The following is a 7959-nucleotide window of genomic DNA, read 5'->3' as shown; positions in this document are numbered from 1 at the left end:
CCTTTCAGCAAAATCTTGTTAGTGTATGCAATGGTGTCAGCGTCTGGAAGCTGATTATGGGATGGATCCCTGGATATGGCAGTCTCTAGATGAATTTCATCATTATGAATGGCTAAGGTGACTGGAGGCCCCAGGGAGTTTAAAGGTCTGGTGGGGTGGGGGGTGGAATTAGGGTCATCCTCATGGATAGAGGGGGCAGGGAAGAGATATGGGATGTTGAACAGTCAGAGGGTGGACCAGGAGGGGGGAAAAATCTGGAGAAAAATAGATAGATAGATAGATAGATAGATAGATAGATAGATAGATAGATAATATTTTTAAAAAGAATGGTTAACATGGATAAAACAAATGATAGCTCATGCTGGTGAGAATGTGGTGTGGGGGGAAGGACACTTATCCAGCAATGGCTGGTGGGAGTAAAACCTAGCACAACCAGTGTACAAATCAGTGTGGTTGTTCTTCTGGAGACTGAGAATAGATCTACCTAAAGATCCAGCCATACCACACTTGGGTATACACCCAAAAGATTATATATCCTACTAAATAGATACACAACATTGATTGTGAATATATTTTAGTTAGGACCATTTTTAGTCCAAAGAGGATATATGTAAAAACAAATGGCTAATGAATTTAATTGGTATAACAGATGGCTCAGTAGTAAATTAATTTGTCTATGGAGGAGGGGCTTAAAAAACACTAAGAAAAACTTAATCCCTACCTCACATCATACTGAGAATGTTTATATGCTGAAAATTGAAAGTCTGAAAGCTTTTATAATAACACATAGAAATTTTAGCAATACACTTTTAACCTTAGCATAATAAAGCTTTCTTTAAGCTATTGATGGAATAGGGAAGTATTGATAGTTGATAGCATTTAGCTAAAGCTTCTTTTCATAAAATGTACCTCATTAAGAATAAGAAAACAATATAAATATGATATGTAACTAATACAGAACTAGAATCCAGGATAGACACACATTTACACACAAATTAAGATATTAATAACCATGGTGATTGAATGAGATATGTAACAGAATTATGTTGATTGAGTGAAATATAATTGAAAGTAACTGAAATACATACAGAAGTCAGAAAGGGAATGTGAGTGATGGTCCTACTAAAAGTTACTCTGCCTTGTACACAAACAGGAAATGTGAATTTTTAACCCATAATAAAATCCAATCTCACACATTTTCATGCAGCAACATGAAAATGGCTGAAGACGAGCATTGCCATGGAATGGATGAAGGAGAAACTCTTCAACTGAATAAAAAGAAATATATACATCCATGGGATGCCCTGTGTATTTTGAAACATGCTCTGCAATGTTCAAATGAGTAAACACAGCTATTGCATCATCTACTAATGTATTTATTTGAAAATATTAAGAATTTATTCTGTGTATTTTCCTATGTTAATTACCTTCATTCTTCTTGGAATTTTATCATAAAGCTAAGTTAACTCTAAGATTATTTTCTACATCTACTGAAATGATCATATGATCTCTGTCTTTGAGCTTATGCAATACACTATATGTAGTGATTAACATATGTTAGATGTGGTGATTTGAATGAGAATAGAGCCTAAGGGCTCATAGATTTGAATGCCTGGTCACTAGAAATCTGCACTATTTAAAGGGATTAAAAAGTGTAGCTTTGTTGAAGGAATTTTATCACTAAGGGTGGTCTTTGGAGCCTCAAAGGCCAAGAAGATCTCAGTGTCTCTCTTTTCTCCTGCTACTTTCCAATCTAGATGTAGAACTCTGAATTACTTCTCCAGCATTCTGTGTGCTAGCATGCCACCATGCTTCCCCCATGATAATGAACTAAACCTCTTTACTGTAAGTGACCCTCAATTAAACAATTACTTTTTTAAGAGTTGCCTTAGTCGTGTTGTTTCTTCACAGCAATAAAACATTGACTCACTCTTGCATTCCTTGAATAAGGGCAAATTGGTCATAAAGAGTGACATTCATAATGTACTGTGGAAATTGGTTTACAGGTATCGAACTGAGAAATTTTGAGTTCATGTTATTTAAGAAACATGGTCTGTAATTTCCTATTGTTCTTAATCCTGTTTTGGTAGCAAGGTAACTGACTTTGTAAAATGAGTTTTCTAGCATTCCTTCCTCTTCTAGTTCCTAGAAAATTTCAAAAAGCTTTGGTGTTTATGCTTGTTCAAAGGTTTGCTAGAACTCAGCCATAAAACTGTGAAGCACTAGGCTTCTGTAGTTGAGAGACTACTTCAGTGTTATTGCTGTTAATAGATATGTTGAAGTTACTTACACTTTTGACTTAATTCAGATGGACCCATATTAATGCAGATATTTAAATTTTTATAAATTAGTTCAATTGGAAATAGAATTTCAAACTATTGTACAGTGAACATCTGAATTTCATTGTTATTACTTATAATATCTCCCCTCTTCATCTCTAATTTAAAATTTTTTGGGGTCCTATTTATTTTGGTAAGTTTGGTGTATGGATTCATCAATCTTTTCAAAGAACCATTCTTTGTTTTATTGATACTTGCTGATCTTTGTTTCCCTGTTTTATTTTCTGTCTCAAATTTGACTATTTCTTTGATCTATTTATTTAAACTTGATTTTTTTCTGGTATTTTTAAGAACTTGAAGTATACCATTAGGCTATTTCTTTAATATTTAAGTGAATTTTTTAAATGTAGACATATATAATTATAATTTTCCTCATTAAAATTGATTTGGTTATTTCCAAAAGGTTTTGATAAATTATGTTTTTATTTTCCCTTGTATCTTAGAGTTACTATTGCTGTGATGAAACTCCATGACCAAAAAACAAGGTGTAGATTGCTTACATTATCAGAGTATAGTCCATCATTCATCAAAGTCAGAACAGGAACTCAAACAGGACAGGAACCTGCAGGCAAGAGCTGACATAGAGGTTGTGGAAGGGTGCTGCTTACTGGCTTGCTTATCATGGCTTGTACGGCCTATTTTCTCATTGAAACCAGGATCAACAACCTAGAAATGGTACCACTCACAATAGGCTGAGCCCTCTGCCATCAATCACAAATTAAGAAAATGCCTTAAAGACTAATCTTACTGAGGCATTTTCTCAATTTAGGTCCCTTCCTTTCAGATAACTCTAACATGTCAAGTGGACATAAAACTGTCCACCACAATTGGTCTTGGTCAACATGACACACAAACATATCACTATTAAGCAACAACCTTTCATTTCTTGTTAATTCCCAAGATCACACATTAATAGCAACATTACAACATAAAATATTTTACAAACTTAAAAAGTCCTATAGTCTTTACAAATTAAAACCCTTTAAATTCAATCTCTAAAAATCTATAGTCTCTTCCAGCCTTTCCCTAATTCAACCACAGGGGACCCTGTCTTCAGTCCAATGGTTGAGTGTAAGTATCTGCATCTGTCTCAGTCAGCTGCTTGTTGGGCCTCTCAGAGAGCAGCCATGCTAGGTTCCCATGCACACCATAGGATCAGTGATAGTATCAGGCCTTGGAGCTTCTCCTTGAGCTGGATCCCAATTTGGGCCTGTCATTAGATCACTTTTCCCTCAGGCTCTTCTCCATTTCTGTCTCTGCAGTTCTTTTAGACAAGATCAAGTCTGTGTCAAGAGTTTTTGACTGTGTGATGGCAACCCCAATCCCTCTACTTGATGCCTTGTCTTTCTACTGGACACCCCATAGGAAGACAAGCAGTCTCAACTAACCCAGACCCCTAAGATCTCTGAGACTGACTTATCCAACAACCAGGTAGCATACATGATCTAGTCCAAGGCCCCTGATTCATATACAGCAAAGGACTGCCTGGTCTGGCCTCAGTGAGAGAAGATCTACCTAACCCTCTAGAGACTTGAGGCCCCAGGGAGTGGGGAAGCCTGGCAGGGGGCAAGGGGAAATCCTCTTGGAGTCAGGAGGGAGGAGGAATGAGATGAGGAACTGTGGGAGGGTGGACTGGAGGAGTTTACAACTGAATGTAAAAAAATGAAGAAAAAGGAGGAGGGGGGAGGAGGAGAAGGGAGGAGGAGGAGGAAGAGAAAGAAGGAGATGAGAAGGAGGAGGAGAAGGAGAAGGAAAGGAAGAGGAAGAGGAAGAGGAAGAGGAAGAGGAAGAGGAAGAAAATCTAAAGTCTCTTTAAAACTTAAAAAATCTTTTTAAAATTCATTCTCTTCACTGTGGACTCTTATAAAATTAAAAATAAGTTAAATACTGCCTTACTTCAAGAGTAGCATGATACAGTCACAATCAAATCAAAGCAAAACCAAGCTCCAACAATACTCACTTACAATCTTCTGATCTCCCCCAAAGGGTTTTGGTTACTTCTTTGACATCTGAAGCAAAGCATGTTGTCTTCTGGGTTCAGGCTAGCTCCATTCCTCCACTGCTGCTGTTCCCCCTTGTCATACAAGGTACTAGAATGTCTAAGCTTCTGGGTCTCTTGAGAAAACTGGTCTGCACTTTCACCAATAGCCTCTCCTGGGGTCTTTTCATGGTGCCAAGCCTCAACTTCTCTTCATGACTCCTTTAATCCAGGGGTTTCAACTGACAGTGAGGCTGCATATTTTCCTGGCCTTTCACAGTGCCAAGAGCATCAGCTGCTTTGCATGATTCCTTCATGCCTTCAAAACCAGTACAACCTGAGAGACTCTCACACAGTACCAAATTTGTCTGCCAGCATAAGGTACAAACTAGGCAACCTCTGGACCATAGCTTTTGTGTGCTATCAGGAAACTACTTCCTAGAAGACTTAATGATGCTAGTCCCCTTTTTCTTTTTTTCTTTAATTTATTTATTCACTTTACATCTCAAATGAAGCACCCACCCCTGCCTTTCCTGACAGTCTCAATCTTATAAACACAACTTCCCATTGCTCCCTCCCCTTTTTCTCAGAGAAAGGGAAGTCCCCCAGGGGTACCAACCACCTTGAACATCAAGTCAGAGCAGGACTAAGCACATCCTCTCCCACTGAGGTCAGACAAAGCAGTCCAGCTAGGGGGAAGGAGACCCAAAGGCAGGCAGAGTCAAAGACAAACCCTGCTCCAATTGTTGGTGGACACACATGTGGAACAAGCTGGACATCCATTACAAATGGGTAGGGGGCCTAGGTTCAGCACCTTCATGATCTTTGTGAATCTCCACAGACTGAAGTTATTTTACTCTGTAGGTCTCTTTGGTGTCCTTGACCACTCCACTCCTCATTCCTTCCTGCCACTCTTCCAGAAGACTCTGCCTAGTTTTCTGCAAGTCTCTACATCTGTTTTCTTCAACTGCTGGAAGAAGCCTCTCAGAAGACGGTTATTCTGGGCTTCTTTCTGCAAAGATATTATTAATAGTGTCAGGAGTTGGCTTTCTCTTATGGGATGGGTCTCAAGTTAGACCAGTCATTGGTTGGTCATTCCCTTAATCTCTGCTCCATTTTTATCCCTGTGCATCTTGAAGGCAGGACAAATTTTGGGTCAAAGATTTTGTGGGTAGGGTGGTATACCCCTTCCTCCACTGGAAGTCCAGCCTGGCTACAGAAGGTAGACACTTCAGTCTCCATATTCACAGATGCTGGGGTTCTCAGCTAGAGTCACCCCCATAGACTACTGGGAGCCTTCCCCATCCCAGGCCTCCAACTCCTCCCTGAGATTCCACCCTACCAATTTCTGTTCTCTCTCCCAGCCCTCTCATCTCCTCAACTCACCATAACCCCATACCCCTTTCCCTCCTCACCCTTATGTCCCCACCTAGATCCTTCCCTCCATCCACCTCTGCTGCCTATTTTATTTCCCATTTGAAGGGAGATTTAAGCATACTCCCTTGGTTCCTTCTCATTATGTAGCTTCTTCAGGTCTGTAGATTGTAGCATGGTTATCCAGTATATCTTGGCTAATATTCACTTATAAGTGAGTACATACCATGCATGTCCTTTTGGATCTGGGTGGCCTCACTCAGGATAATATTTTCTAGTCCTATCCATTTGCCTTCAGATTTCATGATGTCTTTGTTTTTAATAGCTGAGTAGTATTCCATTGTATAAATGTGCCACACTTTCTTTATCCATTCTTCAATTGAGGGGCATCTGGGTTGTTATCACTTTCTGGCTATTACAAATAAGGCTGCTATAAACATAATTGAGCAAGAGTCATTGTGGTATTGTGGAGCATCTTTTGGGTATAAGCCCAGGAGCTGAATAGCTGGATCTTGAGGTAGAACTATTCCCAATTTTCTGAGAAACCACTAAGTTGATTTTCAAAGTGATTGTACAAGTTTGCACTCTCACCAGCAAAACAGGACCATTCCTCTTGCTCCACATTCTTGCCAGCATGTGCTGTCCCTTGAATTTTTTTGAAGTGGAAATTTCTGGTTTCTTTGGAAACTCAATTGTGTCACATGATGTTTTTCTGGAAGCTGTCTTGTGAGAGCATGTTTTACTGAAACAGAAACATGAGAGGATAATTTGCTGGTTTGGATACTTGAGAGGGCACATAGTGTTTGGAAAGAGGATAAATGGAACCCCACTGACAGTGAAAGAATGCTCTTGCATCACTATGCCTTGTAACACTTCACTGGTCTTCCCTGGTCTTGGCTAGCTATGCAATGATTCGATGGACCTCACTTTGTAAAGAAAATCACTCCAAAGAACTTCTCATAGTATTCTAGCTGAATCTCTCCTGACTAGTGCTGATTAGGCAAAACCTTGAGGTTTCTGCTGGATGGAGCAGCTGCTACTGATTCATGTTTGGTGGTTGCTATTGGATTGGACTTCTGGTGTCTTGACAATGAAGAGTGGAATCACCCCCAAAGAACTACTTCTAAACAGGTTCACAAGCCCATTTCTTATAAACCTTCTTTTCCCCCTACCTCTGGTCAGTAGGCTAGAACGGAAGTTGACATGTTCTAGAACCCTAAATAAAGTAGGTTTAGGCAAATCTAAGCCTACACTTACTATCTTAGCTATTCAGTAAGATAGAATCTCAGATTCATTCTGATTTGCATTTTCCTGATTACTAAGGATGTTGAACATTTCTTTTAGTGCTTCTGTCTCAAAGCACTTAAAGCACAAAACCCATCATTTGAGAATTCTGTTTAGCTCTATATTCCATTGTTAAATTGGGTTATTTGAGTTGCTAGTGTCTAATTTCTTGAGTTCTTTATATATTTTGGCTATTAGTCCTCCGTTTGATGTAGGGTTTGTTGATGATCTTTTCCAATTCTGAAGGCTGCCTTTTTATCCTATTGCCGATGTCCTTTGCCTTCAGATTTTCAGTTTCACGAGGTCCCATTTATCAATTATTTATCTTACTGCCTGAGCTATTAGTGTTCTGTTCAGAAAGCTGTCTCCTGTGCCAATGTGTTCAAGGCAGTTTCCCATTTTCTCTTCTATCAGATTTAGTGTGTCTGATTTTATGTTTACATCTCCGAAGATGATATGATAGCATATATAAGTGATCCCCAAACTTCTACCACAGAACTTCTACAGCTGATAAAACACCTACAAAAAGTGGCTGATTACAAAATTAATTTAAAAAAATAGTATACTTCTTTATACAAATGATAAATGGGCTGAGAAAGAAATTATGAAAATAACATCCTTTACAATACCCACAAATAATATAAAATATCTTGGTATAACTTGAACCAAGCAAGTGAAAGACCTGTATGACAAGAACTTCAGGTCCCCAAAGAAAGAAACTGAGGAATATATAAGAACATGGAAAGATCTCCCATGTTCATGGATAGGTAGCATTAATGTGGTAAAAATGGCCATTTTACCAAAAGCAATCTTCAGATTCAATGCAAATTCCCATTAAATTCCAACAAACTTCTTTTCACACATTAAAAGATCAGTTCTCAAGAAAAGCGCCAGGGTAGCTAGGACGCAGGGTCAGCTGACACTCGCCAGCTACCCACAACACCCGCCACAGGATCTTAAGACTTCTGGTGAGTGGAACACAGC

The sequence above is a fragment of the Mus caroli genome, chromosome 3 (genome assembly GCF_900094665.2).
Source record: "Mus caroli chromosome 3, CAROLI_EIJ_v1.1, whole genome shotgun sequence".
NCBI lineage: Eukaryota > Metazoa > Chordata > Mammalia > Rodentia > Muridae > Mus > Mus caroli.
The sequence above is the reverse complement of the archived record's forward strand: the minus strand, read 5'-3'. Positions refer to the sequence as shown.